Source organism: Gekko japonicus, unplaced genomic scaffold, assembly GCF_001447785.1.
Source record: "Gekko japonicus isolate JY-2015 unplaced genomic scaffold, Gekko_japonicus_V1.1 scaffold473, whole genome shotgun sequence".
In the NCBI taxonomy this organism is placed as follows: domain Eukaryota; kingdom Metazoa; phylum Chordata; class Lepidosauria; order Squamata; family Gekkonidae; genus Gekko; species Gekko japonicus.
The window spans coordinates 1-17,875 of NW_015172566.1; positions in this window are offsets into that span (position 1 = coordinate 1).

Here is a 17,875-nt window from a genome sequence, read left to right on the forward strand (position 1 = left end):
GGAAGATCTGGGTGCTGTGGGTGGTGCGCAAAGAAACCTATGATTTAAAACTTAGAAAACCAAAGTAACTCTAAGACTTTAAGAATACCCGCAAATGTGGATTATGATGAAAGATGCTTTCTACGCACTTGAACTGGCTTGAATTGCTAATAAGAATTGACTAACTCTCTAACTCATTGACTTTAAATGAAATGTTTGATTTGAAAAAATAACTGGATACTAACAGCTAAGGATCTCCTTTCTTGGGCTTTTAGTCATACTGTGGGTATATTTACTTTCTTTAATCCCAGGGTGCTATTCCCTTCCCTTTTCTGTTCTTTATAGTTTGTAGGGTGTAACAAAAAATCAATAAAGCTACCCTGTCTTCAGGGGATTAAAAAAAAAGATGTAAAAAGAAGCTGCCCCCCCCAAAGAGCGACGGGAAAGCGAGCGGATCCCTCCCAAATGCATTGATGAAACACGGAAGGAAAGAGGGGGGAGAGGAAAAATAAGTGACTAAAACTGTTTTAAGAGACTTACAAGAGCGCAGAAAAGCGTTTGGGCACATATCAGAGACTTTAGCAACTTTTTTGAAAAGTAAACAAATCCAAAAAGATGGCGGGGAAGAAAGTGGCGAAAGAGAAGCTGCTGAAATCGAAACTAAGGGCCAGTCCTCGAACGGATGAGGTCACTGAGCTCTCAAAACTCTTGGTTGACTCCCTGTGCCCCCTGCTGGACGAGATCACTAACTTTAAACAACAACTGTCAGTAATTGGGCAGAGTGTGGCAGAGCAGCAGATGCAACTGACGCAATCCTTAAAAGCAACAGAGCAAATGGGAGAGAAGGTGAAGGAAATGGACGTCACTACTAAAAAAGTTAAGAAAAAGGTGCAAAAGCTGGAAATGAAGCAAGCTACAGAAGAGTCAAAGCTTTTACAGCTACAAATGGATAAAGCAAATTCGGTCCTACGGTTTCAAGTGGTCCCGGAAATTGAAGGAGAGAATCTGAAGTGAACCAATAGCCTCAATGACAGATTTAACAGCGGAATACCTTTGAGCGAAATGGATGTGGTCTACAGGTCCTATTCATCGTACATCAAGAAAAATAATCTGCCTGGGGAAATAGTGGTCAGATTCTTGAAGAGACACGTGAGAGATGCTATTTTGAAAGCAAATTCGGGAACACCCTTGAAAATTGGAGGCAATAATATCAGGATTTTAAAAGACATTCCATTTGATATAAGACAGAAGAGAAAGAACTATAAAGAATTAATCCTTTTCTTACAAACAAATGGCATCAGTTACAGAAGGCATCATTTTCAAGATTAACGATAAAAAAGAAAAGATTGACTCTGTTTTTAAAGCACGTGAATTTCTGCGGACACAGCTTGGGGAACCAGAAGAGGGCAAAGAGGAGGAAAAGGAAAGCAAATCTGATGGCAAGTTGGGTTCGGGGTCTTTGGACGAGGACTCCCCCTCTGAAAAGGGGGTGGCTGTGCCCAAAAGCCATTATAAACTGAGGATTAGAAAAGATAAGAATAAATAAGGGCTGAAGGACTCTGATTTGTGCCTGAAAAAATGTTGAAATAACTTGGGAATGCTCTGGGAATTTCTTTAAACAGTTAAAGGGATGGTTAAACGATAATTAATCTAGCATAACCAACTAAATTCATTGTATTATTAGTAGTTTTTTGAAAATAGCATGGTGTTAAGCTGATGTATGACGCGCCACCGATCCCACGACCAGGATGATGTGGCCCAAACAGATGAACCACCGAAGGTAGGTGGTTCATTTTTGCCGCGCTTCATCGGGGGAAGGGCCGCATCGGAGACGGGAGCGCAATGCCAGGCAGATGTTGACGTCGGATCACTCCCGTTTGCCACGCTTCCAATCCGTCCCACTCCCGTCCCAAAATGGCTCGTATGAACGCGACCGTAGTTCCCTTTACTATATTTTCTGTTATAGTTTTGTAGTCTGAAAAAAAAATCAATAAAAACCTCCCCCTCTTCTTACAGGGGCTACTGTAAGCTCTTGGAGGATTGGATACATTAGGGGTGTGTCACCTAATATGCTAAGGAGTTCCTGCTACAAAAAGAGCCGGAGTGGTTGGAGTGTTATAGACAGTAACAACTATAATTAACAACAGCTCCCATTCCTTTTTAGACAGCTCCTTTAATAGCTCCTTCTTTATTGCCAAAACATGCCGCAGTAAAGAGTATCTTGACAAATCCACTGAATCCTATGAAGAATGCCCTGAAAAATCCTAGTAATTAAATTTTGTCTCTGCCAATTAAAATCCCCCCACCCCTGCCATTACTAAACCACAACCTTGGTTGTTTAATCTATTGTGTATGTGTTAAGAGCTGTCAAGTCACTTCTGACTTACAGCAATATGAATTAATTGCCTTCAAAACGTCCTATCATTAACAGCCTTGCTCAGGTCTAGCAAAGTGAGGGGCATGGCTTCCTTGATTGAGTAAACCCATCTCATATTGCAGCTTCCTTTTTTCTTGCTGTCTTCAGCTTTTCCTAGCACTATTGTCTTTTCTAGTGATTTCTGTCTTCTAATAATGTGACCAAACTATGATAAGCCACAGTCTGGTCATTTTAGTTTCTAGGGAAAATGCAGGCTGTATTTGATCTAGAACCCACATTCCAAATGAATCAACTTTATTCCTGTCAGCTTTCTTCATTGTCCAGCTTTCACACCCATACATATTTATTATTTTCTCAAAAAAAAAAAAAAAGTGAGATACAGAAGGGGAGGGGGAAAGTATAGATTTATCAAGTTTGTTCAATATTATGAATTGTTACGTACAACAAGTAAAATCAGATGTATTATCAAATGTATTACATAATTCAAATATAGAAACAATTAATAAAGCATCAATATTACAGCATTTTGGGTTAGATTCTCTCTTTGTGCTGCCCTTGGCAATGATTAGAATAGTAAAGCATAGCAAGTTGCACTGTATCTTTAAATATATAAAGGATTGTGGGAAATGTAGGTTAGTAACCTTAAGGTCAGCTGGTTAGAAGTAGACTTCCTGATTGGTTTTATACAGCTTTCTTTTTCCTTTGATACTTTTGGCCTGGAAAAACTGTTTATTGCCCTTCCAGCATTTTTGTAATCCTCTCAGCTAGCAGATGGGAGTGAGCGAGCTCCTTTTTTACCACATGTACTATTCAATAGACTCAGGACTTTAAGGCTTTTCTCAGCACCAGGAAAGGGAATGTGAGTAAACTGAACCTTTGTCTGCTTAAAGAGTTGAATAAAGTTGATTCTAAACAAGTGGTCAAGTGTGTTGAAAACTTAGCTGTTCATAGAGCTGCATACTCTTTAAGGAATAAACAAAAACTCTCCTAAAATTAGCAATAATATATTAATGATAAAAGAGAATACATCTTCAACAGTTGAATGAACTTCTATACTAAAAACCTAAATATTATCTTAAGTATTTATCTAAATCTTAATTTTATTCTTATTGATTATTTAAATACTAATGGAGTACAAAAATATTAAAATTATAATCAATATCTTCATCATCTTTAATGTGATATTCAAATAACTGCAGAACTAAAAAAGAAACAGTTAGTATAAGTAATAAGCTTCCCATTTCTGCTGAAATTCATTCAATGGTCTTTTGTTTATATAATTGGTTAATTTTGCCAATGTTGCATACTCAGGTAGTTTTTCATCCCAAATCTCTATTCTATGACAGTCATCTGTCTTCCATTTCATTGCAAATATTATTCTGGCAGCTGTCAACATATATCGAAGTACATTTTGTGAGGTTCTGTCTATATTATCTGGAAGGATTCCCAATTCAGTTTTTAAAATATCTTGAATTTTTTCATGTATGTTTTTCCAGTATCTTTTTGTCTTGATGCAGGTCCACCACATATGATAAAAGATGCCATCTTCTTTTTTACATTTCCAACAAGCCCCTTTGTAATTCTTGTCCATCTCAGCAATACCTTTTGGGGTGCTGTACCATCGATAAAACATAGTACATATTAAAGGGGAATACTATAGTATGAATTATCTTGAACTTCATTGCCAGCAATACATCCTTACACTTAAGGATGTTTTCTAGCTCCTTCATGACTGTCCTTCCCTGTCTCCATCTACTACTACTACTTAAACTTATTAAAGATTGCAGCTGTAAGACACACCTTTTTTCCACTTGAACTAGAGTTCACAGTTCCAGCTTGGGAAAATCCTGGAGATTTGGAAGCTGTGCCTATAGAGTGCAGAGTTTGGGAAGGAGGGGAAGCTTAGTGGGGATGTGTTATGTATTAGGACTGGAACATTCCAGGACTATCTACCAGAGACTGACTGAGCTTAGAGGTCTAGAACAATAGCCCACCAGGACTATGGAAGTGACCAATGAGAAACTAATGTTACGTAAATAGCCTATCATTGGGAGTGGGGTGTGTTTGGGTGTGGGTTTTGCATGCTAATTAAACAGGGCTTTTGCCCTGGTTTTTCAGACCTGTTCCTGAAATCACTTAATAAAGTAGAGCTGTTCACTGCAATGCATCTTGAACCCAATATTTAAGAGGAGAGGATGTGATGCTGCCACCACTGCAAACCCTGCCTTTTCCTCCAGAGGAAATGGTCTGTGTTGTCAGGAGATCAGTTAAATTTCCAGGAAAACTCTTGGCTTAGGTTTGCCATCTCAGGGTTGGGAAATTCCTGGAGATTTTGTGGTGGAGCCTGGAGAGGGTGAAGTTTGAGGATGGGAGAGAGATCAGTGACATAAAGTCATCCCTCCATTTTCTTTAGTGGAACCCAGTTTTTCTGGACAGGAGATCAGTTGTAATTCTGGGAGATATCCAGGCCCCACCAAGAGGCAACCCTAACTTGAACACAATGTAATGAAACCTTCATCTATTTAATGTCTTTGATACTCTAGTGCTTCTCTTTGTGCCTCCCATCAACCAAACAAATTACTGTTAAATATTTTAACCTCACAACCGCCAGGCTCTGTTAGTGGGTCCATTAAAATGCAATTGTTCTAAGAAGCAACTGCTGGTTGTCCCTCCATTCTGTGGATCTGACTGAATGGCATCCATGAGGCAGCGACCCATGCACACCAATTCTCATGCCTGGCTTTCTTCAACATTTGAGGCTCTATATTTAGTCTCCCTAGCAATGCAGTTGGCTCAGAGCAGAACTCAGCTGCAAGGTTAGCATTGGCTAGTTTTGCAATATCCTTTACCTAATGAACTTGCAAGGCAGCGAAGCATGCCTCCTCCTAGCAGCTCTGGAAGCCCTTTAAAGCTTACTCAGCAAGGGTGACTTCACAATAAATGCAGAGAAACTTATTTGTGCCTATATGGAAGAGAGGAAATTCTGCTAACAATCAATTACATATTTCCCCCCCAGGAGTTGTATAGTGAACATCAACTTCAGGAATACTTCCAGTGTAAAATGCATATCATTTGAGATGTAGCATTGTTTTGTGTTTTTTCTCTTTCACAAACACACACACACACAGAGATAAACAAACATGCCCGCACAGACACAGACACACTTTCTGTTTCAGATCATTGCCTTCCCAGCTCCAGGCTAAGCATCCGTTGCTATTTTTTCTCTTGATTTTCAAAGATGAGCTCAAGAGAAACTTGGTATGACATTTTTTAAAGGGTGCCTTCACCTGTACTATTTTTATCAGCCTTTTGGATTAAATCCTGTACTGTGACTGGTTCGAAAAAAGCAAACTGACAAGTGTACATTTCACACACACCCCTTTCTTTTATAGCACATGGATCTTTCTTAGTCATGCTTGGTCACAAATGGAAGTTGTCTTCTTTCGGCAGTGATCTTCTATTGTCTAACCAGAAGGGATAGTTTGTGTGTGTGTGTGTGTGTGTGTGTGCGCGCGCACACCCACACCAGAGGGTCTCTCTATTCCACACAGTTTTGTTAATTGTGCAAGCATGTGGAGCAGTTTGCATCATACTTTCAGTTCTCTCACTGTTCAGAACTCCACCTCTTCTCATTAGGACTGCAAGAGAGATACAGCCACTTGTGGGCATCCCAATGACATGTGACTGGGCACTGTGAAACAGGATGCTGGACTATTGGTCAACCCAGCATGACTGCTCTTATGTTCTTATATTCACTGTGAGTGGTTTTTTACCCCATGTGAAATTTCATAAAGTAGTACAATCTGGCCACAACTGGGCTGGGCAGAAATCTCATACAGTCTCTAATCTTAATCGCTGCCTCAGTCCCAGTCATACATTTTGTAGTTTTTTGCTAATGATTAAACATACCACCAAAATACATGCTCGTACACAAGCTGTGATTCATGACTATATACTCCTATTAAGTGATATAACTCTATAAAACCAGGAGGTACTGTAGTGTATTCAACAAGAAGAAGCATAACTACATATTTACTTAGATACACTCAAATGCATAACAACTTTGCCTTTATAACAAGTTAATGCTCAATTTTCACCATTGCAGCCATGCATTCATTCACCAGAGACAGTGTGATAATTTTCTCCTGATAATTGTCTTTAGTTAATAGGGAATTCCCCAGGTGTGCAAAAAAATATTAGTTTGTAAATTTAAAAGATGTTTTTATAAACTTAGCAATTTGATGAACACTAAGTATGTGCTGTGAGTCACCACAGGTTGAGATAGGGTTACTATCTCCAGGTTGGGCAATACTTGGACATTTTGAGGGTGGAGCCTGAGGAGGGCACCATTTGGGGAGGAGAGGGACTTCAGTTGGGTATAATGCCATAGAGTTCAGCTTCCAAAGCGGCCATTTTCTCCGGGTGAAATGATCTCTGTTGCCTGGAGATGAGTTATCATAGTGGCAGATCTCCAGTCTTATGCTGAGAGCATTTAAGTATCACTTAAAGAAAAAATAAAAGGGGGAAATTGGCCTGCTTGATAGTCTAGATGAAGAATGTGGGGTTTGAGTAGAGTTGCCAACCTCCAAGTGGGGTCTGGAGATCTTTCAGAATGAAAACTGATTGTCAGACTACAGGGATTGGTTCCCCTAGAGAAAATGGTTGCTTTGGAGGGTAGAATGTATGGCATTATACCCTGTTGAGGTCTCCCCCTCCCCAAACACCAGACTCCCCAAGTCTCCACCCCCAAATGCCCACGAATTTTTCAACTTGGAATTGGCAACCCTAGGTTGGAGGATGGCGTAAATATCCCTCAGCCTTAATTATCCACAACCCCACAATCCAAGATGCTCTGTGTTTTAAACAGACCTGCATTGAGTGATCATGAGTCTCCAAGCTGTTACCTTCTGGGGGCCTCTACACTCAACCCAAACATCATGTGAATGACTAGTCCCACTGTATGGATGCCCAGGGTGACCCAGTTCTCCTAGAATTTTGTCCTCCAGTCATCCCTAGTGGCAATCTTGTTTTTAAGATTACTTTGAAGCTAAGAGTCCTGGTAGGAAAATGAATTAGAACCAGAGAAAAAATGCTTGCTCTATTCCTAATTTACTACTCCCCCCCCCCCACATAAGACACTTTAAAATTCCAAGACTTCAGAGCCCCTAACTGCATATAGCATTCTGGAATGGACCGACCACTCACACAAACACACACATATATAAATTGTCTCTTGTATATGCAGAAGTTAAAAAAAAACCAACTATGTTCTTCATTATATATCTCTGATTTGGAGCTAGTGGAGGTGAAGCTGTTCATCTAGCACTTAAACTCATGAGTCAGTGCTATGGGGCAATTGGGCTACAGACTAGACTGCTGAAGTTCAAGGCTAGGTGAGCAGAAAGCTTTCTCTAGTGCTCACCTATGTTGCACTTTGAGCAGAGTTTCATAATTATCTTCCAGATTTCTTCCAGGCTACCTTACTCTTTCATATAGTAAGTTTAATGTCCAAGTGTCTACTATCAATAATAATTGTGTGCCCTCAGGTCATGATTCCAGGACCATGGAGTTTTTGAGGCAAGAAATGAGCAAATACACAAATTAGAGGATTCTGCATACTTCATTGACTGCCCACCAAAGGACAAAATATTACTTTGTAAATTTTAAAAGAAAAATGCTTCCAAACATAGAAAAGGGCGAAGCATGCTTCTTGAAAGCAGTTGAGCTTTAAAGGAGAAGGAAATAAAAAATGGGTGGAAAAATCAGCCCGGTGAAGACCATAAGACTTTACAGCATCTTGTATGTTATATATTTCCTGTCAAAGGTCTCATACATAGGTTAATGTATCAAAGAGAACTCTGATGTGGTATATGATAACTACAGCAAGAATGATGTATGCTCAGAATTGGAAACAGCAAGAAGTCCCGAAGATTGAAGATTGGATTAAAAAATTATTATTTTCAGTGGAAATGGACAAACTGACAAGAAAGTTGAATAATATGGAAGCAGAAGATTTCTATAATGACTGGAAGGATCTAAAAGAATACTTAGAAAAGTATTGGGAAGTAAAAGACAATTTAGTTTTAATAATTATTAATCATAGAATGCTTGGGAGATAGGATAAGTTAAAAATTAATTACTATAGTGAAATAATAGTTACCTAGTGAATTACAAAAAGAAAATTGTGGTTGTAAAAATTAATAAAGAGATGGGCAGGAGGTCGAATCACTGTGGGAAGTCATATATTAGGGAGGGGGAAAGGGAGGTGGGTAGGGTATGAAAGGGACAAATGTAAAAAATTTAATGTTGATTATGAATGTTTATATCCTAAATAAAAAAAAAATTGACAAAAAAAGGTCTCATACATCCAAGCATAATTTGAAATTTTATTTATTTATTTATTTTATTGATTTCTATCCCGGCCTTTCCGGCCTAGGCTGGCTCAGGGCGGCTCACAGCAGCATAAAATTCTTCGTAATATGTAAAACACAGTTCATCACATTAATAAATAATACAATGACATAAAACAATATTAAAATCAACAATATTAAAGTGCTAGCATTTCCGATGTTGCCTTAAGTTCTATTGGTCCGCTTCAGTTGTAGAAGTGGGGAAAGGGCTGGGCCAGTCAATAGTCACAGGAACTTATAGCTCAAGGCTTCCACCAGTCAGTTCTTACTAACAGTACCAGCAATAGTTGCAGTTGTAATAGCAGTGATGGTGGTAGTGGTGGTGGCGGCTCCAAAGGCCTGGTGAAGAGCTCTGTTTTGCAGGCCCTGCGGAACTGTAAAAGGTCCTGCAGGGCCCTGATCTCCTCTGGGAGCTTGTTCCACCAGAGTGGAGCCACCACCGAAAAGGCCCTGACCCTGTTTGTTGCCAATCTGGCCTCCGTAATACTCGGGAGGACCAGTCAGTTCTGGGTCCCTGAACGCAGTGCTCTCCGGGGTATATATGGGGAAAGGAGGTCCCTCAGGTATGTCAGACCCTGGTCATAAAGGGCTTTATAGGTAAGAACCAGCACCTTGAAGTGAATCCGGTATGCTATAGGCAGCCAGTGCAATGCCTTTAGCACAGGCTGGATGTGCTCCCGAATTGAGAGCCCCATCACCAGCCTGGCTGTGGAGTTTTGCACCAGCTGCAGCTTCCGGATTTGCACCAAGAGCAGCCCCATGTAGAGGGCATTACAGTAATCCAGTCTCGAAGTTACCATCGCATGGATCACTGTTGCCAAGTCGCCATGTTTGAGGAAGGGAGCCAACTGCCTTATCAGCTAAAGATGGTAAAAGGCCAACTTGGCAGTGGTCGCAACCTGGGCCACCATTATTAAGGAGGCATCCAGGAGCACCCCCAAACTCCTAACCCCCGGCGTTGGCACCAATGGCACCCCATCGAAGGTCTGGAGTGGGAACCCTACCCCTGGACCGCTGCAACTCAGGCACAGGACCTCTGTCTTCATTGGATTCAATTTCATCCAGCTCAGCTTAAGCCACCCAGCCATGGCTTGTAGCTCCTGATCTAGGGCTTCTGGTTTGGAGTTGGACCGGCCGTCAAGCAACAGATAAAGCTGGGTGTCATCCGTGTACTGATGACAACCCAGTCTGTACCTCCGAGCAATCTGGTGGTGGGGCATACAGTTAAGAGCAATCTGTCAACTTCTTCTAGGCTGAGCAGGTCGAAATAATCCAGAATGTGACCAGAAGACGTGCTAGGAGCCTCGAGTTCATTCACTGTATCAATTGTAGCAGGAAGGTCACGGTGGAGCAACAAAACTTTATCCGCAAAATAGTTCGCGAATGCCAATATCCAATTGCCTATGGTTTAGTCTCCCTTGTGGCAGAGCCGTAATCGACTGAATTGTTCTAAACAATTGGGCTGGGCGCGAGCTTGTGGATGCAATCTCGGCCACATAGTACTGTCTTTTTGTGGCCTTGACTGCCATCTCATAGGATCTCATAAACGTCCTATAAGATGCTCTTGTAGCTTCATCACAAACCCGCCGCCACTGCCTCTCTAGCCGTCTCAGCCCCCATTTCATCAGCCACAGCTCCTGGGTAAACAATGGGGCGAGTCTAGCCCGGGGGCGCAGAGGGTGCCGGGGAGCAATCTCATCAATGGTTGTCAAGATGTCAGTCATCTACATGCTCATCTAACGAGACGCCAGGGGGCTTAGGGTCCCGAAGAGCCACCTGAAGCTGCATTGGGTCCATTTGGCTCCACGGGTGAGCCCAAATCAGCTCGCTGCCCAAACAGGGTCAGAGTGGAAGAATAATCTGGGCCTTCAAGGCATAGTGATCTGGTCCACCATAACTCCCGCTGCAAAGACCATATCAAGCATGTGCCCAACCCGGTGGGTGGGGGCTGTTACAAGTTGGGAGAGCCCCAGTGCCGCCATGCACAACACTAGGTCTACTGGTTGCATAGAGGTCATGTCCTCGGCATGGACATTGAAATCACCCAAGACTAACAGTCTAGGGAGTTCCAGGGCCCAGCCTGATACAGCCTCCAGCAGGGACAGTAGACTATTGGCCAATGCGTTGGGCAGTCGGTACACCAGCCAAATCAACATTCTCTCCTCAGCTTCCCAAACCAATGCCCATGATCCCCAGAGGTGGGAGCGCCCTGAAGGAGTAAGCCTCCCGGATGAATAGAGCCACTCCCCCCCGCCTCTTAGACGGCGATTGGTGGAGGACCGAGAATCCTGGTGGGGGCTGTTTGGGAGAGAGACACTGTCTCTCCCTCTCTCACCCAGGTCTCGGTCATGCATGCCAGGTCTACATTCTGTTCTAACAGAAAGTCCTGAAGGATTGTGGTCTTATTAGTTATAGACCTGGCGTTACACAGTGCCAATTTTGGAGAGGGGTCAACCATCCTAGCCCCACTGCTGACTACCTTTGGAATGGGACATAGGCTGGAAGGAGGTCAAGCTAAATTATTTCTCTGCCTCCTTCCTTCGACTCTCTAGCCAGTCCCACTGCTATACTTTCCCCATCCCAGGAGCACTGGTATTAACTGCCCAGCCATCCCTTAAGTGATCTGCTCAGATTACAGTTGTTATTCACAGACCAATGTATAGAAAGGACAGAATAATATGCAGTTCTCCCGTACTGTTTCCTAGTTATTCCTAATACTCTAAACTATCCTCCAATGCAGTTCCTGCCTAATCTGTCATAACTCCCTAGCAAGTTAATATACAATACAATCCCTGGCCAGTGACAACAAATAAAGGTCAGTGAAAAATATATAATAATATGATGTCTATTTCTATTTCCTAATTTGCTAGGCGTTTAACAGTCATTCAATCAACCATAGGATAATTCCACTAATTAATCTTCTGATTAATCAATTTAATAGTAGGATAGTTAATTCCTGATAGTTAATCACTGATTCATTAATTAATTTAGGCACTTAAAGGGATAAATTTAAATCTCGCCAGTTCAAGAGAGAAGAAAATGAAATGAACATTAATACCCCAAACTCTCTCAGTTAAATACCAGTCCCCATTAGTCTACTAGTCCATAAACTCTAATCTGTAATTAACATCTAACTTTAATATCAGATCCTATATGAATAAATTAGGACAACAGTACAACCGATGTTTCTAGCTAGGAGAAAGTGTGAATGAAGTTTACTAGCCCTTGCTAGATAATGAAACTGAAGCTCAAATACTTTGGCCACCAAATGAGAAGGGAGCACTCACTGGAGAAGACCCTGATGCTGGGAAAGATTGAAGGTCAAAGAAGACGGGGACGGCAAAGGATGAGATGGTTAGACAGTGTCATAGATGCAACGAACATGAAATTGAGCCAACTTCAGAGGACGGCGGAAGACAGGAGGGCCTGGTGGGAGCTGGTCCATGGGGTCGTGAAGAGTCGGACTCGACTGTGCGACTGAACAACAACAAAGCCCTTGCTCCTGTGCATTTCGTGGCAGTTTGATCTGCAGGCATTAGCGAGGATTAATGCCTGTCATGAATAATCTGATTTCTGTACATCAAGTAAGTTCCTGATAAAGGCACAGGAGAAGACCTGGCTGTATTTTTTGGGTTAGCTGGCAATTCTGTGAGTCACTGTGTATGAAAGGAGCTATTCAAAGCAACCTCAAGATAGCAGCCTTGTGTTTATCAGTCTGAATTGTTCCAGCTCACAAAATGTAGTCCTACAACTTGAAGGGCTGTCATGTAGAAGATGGAACAGATCTATTCCGTCTTGCTCCGGATTGCAAGACTAGATCTAATGGGTGGAAATTACAAGGGAGTCATTACCGGCTAAATATTAGGAGAAACTTCCTAACTGTAGGAGTGGTTGAGCAGTGGAACAGACTGCCTCGGGACGTGGTGGATGCTCCTTTGCTGGACATTTTCAAGCGGAGGCTGGACAACCATCTTTCAGGTATATTGTAGGGCTATCTTTCGGCTATGCTCCTGCAGAGTGCAGGGAGTTGGACTATAGGACCTGCAAGGTCCCTTCCAACTCTAATATTCTATGATTCTATGATTAACTCATGTGAGGGAATTTACATACCTGGATGATAGCCAGTGTGGTTGGATTAGAATAAAGAAATGGGTTCAAATCGCTGCTCACCTCTGAAAGTAACCTCTGGCCAGTCACTTTCTCTCAGCCTAACTTATATAAGGAAAATATAATCAATAGAATCCCTGAAGGAGATTGTGTGTATTTGTAACCCCTGAAGGAAACTCTGTCTGTGTGACTGCCCTGAAATACTTTTGGAGATACAGTATGGGAATAGATTCACTTCTTTATTTATTGTACATTTTTACAGTCATATATTCTTTAAATCATGCAACCTGTGGTCCACATGAGTTCACTGAACCTGGGAAAGCATAGCTGAGAATCCTTCTTCACCCTAGCCAGGGGAAGGTTCTCATGTGCCTGTAGCACAGAAGAAGGCTCATCTTAAGTAAACAACTAAATAATCTGAAATATGCTCTTGTAACTGCTGTTCTGATTGATTTTGCTGAAAGCAATTCTTTTCTTCAAATTACAGTGTTTTGTCTGCACTGGGCTTCTAAAAGATTTTAGTGGTAAAATCACATTTTCACTTTAGCAATGATGTGTGTTTTCTGTTTACTATAAACGGAGTGGCAGCTGAAGTACTCTTGTTCCACCCATTGCTTTTTCAAGTGCCAAAAAGCTGCACCCCCTCCTTGTGGAAGTGATGTCATCACAGTGCCAATGACATCACTACATTGCCAGCAAGGATGCCCACTAAGGTAGCCAGATATCCAGTTTTGTTCTGGACAGTCCAGTATTTCCACAGACTGTCCAGGAAAAAAGACTGGGTGAAATATATTGGGTTTGAGACACGTGAGTGATCAGCTCATAGTTTTTTAGTGATTCCAGCAAACACAAGACAACTCTAGCAGGACCAAAGCCCTGCTTAAATCTGTGCACAACACCCCACCCCACACATATCGACTACCCATGATAGGCTATTTACAGTGTGACTCCTGGTCTATAGGTTCCTTCCAGGATCCTAGCTATCTATTGTTCTAGGTTTCAAGGTTGGTCAGTCAATGCTGGGCCCAGGACATAACACCCCTCCCCTCAAAGTTCAGAACCCCCTTAACAAACATAGTCTCTCAAGTAGGCTGGTCTGCGTTGTTTGTGGTTCAAGCGACACAGTTCCATCAGTGGGGCCGGGGCTCCTGGCTCAGGTCCCGAAGGAGTAGCTGAGGTGTTCATGGGAGGCGGCGCGACCTTGAGGCCGTCCATGGCTGCTTGTTCCGGCGTTTCTTCCGCATGTCCCTCTGGTTGTTTGCTGGCTGCGAGTTGCATGCTCTCGGCCTCTGGTTCCTGTATGTCTGGCAGCTTCATGTCGTCATTGTCTGGGGTCGCTGATGGCAGACCTGGCTCGGCTGGGAGGAGATGGCGGCAGAGCTGGTCGATGTGCCTCCGAAGTACTTGACCTCTGTCAGTTGACACCTTGTAGGACAGGGGCCTGGTGACATGGATATCTGTGGCCGGGACCCAGGTGGGGGCACTGGAGAAGTTCCAGGCATAGACGGGGTCACCTGGGAAGAACCCACTGGGTGCTGCTTGGTTCTCAGGGCCTGCATGGTGTTCCGAAGCATGGTCTGGGTGCATCTGGTCTAATCGTGTGGTGAGGCGTCATCCCATGAGGAGTTCTGCTGGGCCGCGGCCAGTGGAGGTGCTTGGTGTCACCCACTGGCCAAAAAGGAAGACCATAAGTCGGTGATCCCAATCTCCATGGATGATCCACTAGAGGGGTTCCTTTGTGGTCCTCATCACACTTTCGGCCTGGCCGTTGGTGGCTGGGTGGAAGGGCGCGGATCGTATGTGCCTGATTAAGCAATGGCTCATGAAGTCTTGGAACTCACCTGAGGTGAAGGCCATCCCGTTGCCCATCATGATGGTGTTGGGTAGGCCATGGGTACAGAAGATCCGTCGGAGGGCGGGGATGGCTGCTTTGGATAAGATGGAAGGAACCGGTACCACTTCTAGCCATTTTGTGTAGGAGTCCACCAAAATTAAGAAAATCTGCCTTTGAAAGGGCCCCGCAAAGTCCAAATGTAATCAGGACCATGGTCTTCGGGTGGACTCCCACTGTCATACTGAACTTGCCTTGGGAGGCTTCGGTCCGGTTTCTTGGCAGGCCTGGCAGTGCTTAACACAGTCCTCAATTTCGCTGTCCATGCTGGGCCACCATACGTAGCTGCGGGCCAGCACCTTCATCCGTACGATACCTGGGTGTGTTTCGTGTAGTGCCGTTAGAACTTGCTAGTGCAATGGAGCTGGCACCACTACCCGGCTTCCCCACAGCAGGCAACCTTTGTGTGCAGACAGTTCATCTTGGCAGGAGGAGAATGCCGTGAATTCTGGGCCCACACAGCCAGTGGGCCATCCCCTACCCACCCAGTCCAAAACGTGGGAGAGAACCAAGTATACAACAATTTCCATCTTTTATCAAAAACCTCACTATTTTTACCTTGTAATAATAAACTTAATCTGTCCATTTCAGCAACTGATAATATCTTTTCTATTATTTCAACTTTTGAAGGTATTTCGTCTGTTTTCCATTTACTGGCCAGTAACATTCTTGTTGCAGTAAAAAAGTAAACTATAATGTACTTGCTTGTCTTGTTATATGTAACAGGTAACATATTTAATAGGGCAATTTCAGGTGTAAATATTATCTGAGTTCCCATTATTTCATTTATCATATTATAATGTATATAAAAAAGTCTCCAAAATATAAAGATTTATAAAATGTAATGAAGATGGAAAATGTTAAAATTACATAAATAAAATGCTTTAAAAAACAAAACAAAACATGGGAGAGAACACAGTCCCTGGCAGTGTGATGGGACACGTCTGATACCTGGAGAGGGGGGTCAGGAAGGTCCTTGAGGAGCATGATCTGGTGGGCAGGAGCAGGGTCCGGTAGCGGCAGGTGGCTGAGTGCGTTGGCGTGTCTCATCACCTTCCCAGAGTGATGAAGGGGAGTGTACTGGTAGCCCACTAGGAAGATAGACCAGGGCAGCACCCTGGAAGAAAGCATCTGTGGTGTTTGGCGGTCCAGGGCCAGCATGCCCAGCAGGGGTTTATGTCACAATGGTGAAGGCTGCCCGTAGAGGTAATTGTAGGATTTCTTGACTCCTGCCACAGTTGCCAACACCTCCTTGTCTATCTGTGTGTAATTGCGTTCAGCTGAGGACAAGGTGTGGGAGTAATAGGCCATTGGAACCTCTCTGCTGTCGGGTAACTGGTGTCTGAGGATGGCTCCTACCCTGTACGGGGACGCGTCACAGGCAAGGATGATGGGCAGCACTTCGTCCAAGTGTGCCAGGATGGTGTTCAAGGTGAGCAGCTCTTGGACGGCCCAGAATGCAGCAGCTTGCTTCTGGCCCCAGACCCAGGGGGCCCATTTGTCAAGAAGCCGGTGCAGTGGCTCCGCGATCGCTGCTTTGTGGGGCAGGAACAAATGATAGAAATACAGCAGACCCAGGAAGGGTTGGAGTTCCTGCTTGGATGTGTGGGTCAGGGCGCTGATGATGGCACGGACCTTGTCGGCAGCAAGATGGATGTCATGTGCGTCAATGGAGAAACCCAGGAACCGACCCACGAAACCCCCAGGAGGCATTTTTCCCTCTTTACTTTGAGGCCAGCTTCTTGGAACTGCTGTAGGACAGTGCGCAGTCGATCGGCAAATTCCTCATCCGTGGGTGCGGTGATTAAAACTTCATCAAAAAAGGGCTGGACCCCGGGAATTCCTTTAAGGAGAGAGTCCATTCGATTTTGGAAGATTCCCAGGGCTACACTGACCCCGAACTGTAGCCACCACACCCAGAACGCATGCCTGTCTGGGCTTCTGCGGTCGCATCATCTTCCAGAAGCTGTTGGTAGGCCTGCGCCAAGTCCAGTTTCCCAAAAACCTTAGCACCCACTAGGGATGCCAGGACGTGGCTGACTATGGGGACTGGGTAGGCATGATTCTGTAGAGCCTTGTTTATAGTATATTTATAGTCCACACAGATGTGGACATCTCCATTGGGCTTGACCAGGGTCACAATGGGGGTTTCCCATAAGGCGTGCAGGACCGGCTCCAAAACCCCTTGGGCCACCAACTGATCCAGCTCCCTGTCTATCTTAGGCTTCAGGGCAAAGGGGATGCGCCTGGCCTTCAGCCGAATTGGCTGCACCTATGGGTTGAGTTGAAGGGAGACCGGAGGTTTAGTGTAGTGACTGAGCATCCCCTCAAAGACTGCTGGGAACTCGTTGCATACCCTCTGAAAGTCTTTGGAGACCACGTGGTGCACTCCCATTACTTCGAAACCCAAGGGCGAGAACCAAGATAATCTCAGTAAGCTGGTGAGCCGCCCTTCCACCACTAACAAGTCCAACAATCCCTCAAATTGGCGATATTTGACATGGAACTTGCCCCACCCTTTGATGGCCACCTCGTTCTTTTGAAAGTCTCTGAGGGCGAAGCCGGCGGGTTTGAGGCGGGGACCCCCCTGTGGACAGAGCCTTGAGTTTATCAGGGGTGTCCCAGAGCAAGTTCAGTACCTCATGTTGGCGGACAGTGGTGGTGTGCAGCTCCACTGACTCCTGGTGCATCTCCTGGCCTCACATAGTGCCATTACCAGGGTGAGTTCCTCGTGGCCAATGAGCTTGCGGCGCAGTTTCTGCTCCCGGATGCCCATGACGAACCGCTTGAGGAGGGCCTCGTCGAGATTTGAGAACCCACAGCTGAGGGTCAGCCAGCAAAGGTCAGCTACAAAGTTGGTGGCTGCTTCATTGGGCTTTTGTTAGTGCAAAAAAAAAGTCCATGTGGCATACCATCTTAGTGGGCTGTGGCGCAAAATGGCCAGTGAGTGCCTTTAGGAGGTCCTCATACATGCCCCTTCTAAAGTGTTTGGCGTGAGAAGGCCCTGGACTAACTGTAGGTTGGCAATTCCACAGGCGCTGAGCAGGAGGGCCTTCTTGTCGGCAGCGGTGATGCCCTGGAACAAGATGAAGTACTTCAGCCATTCTACCC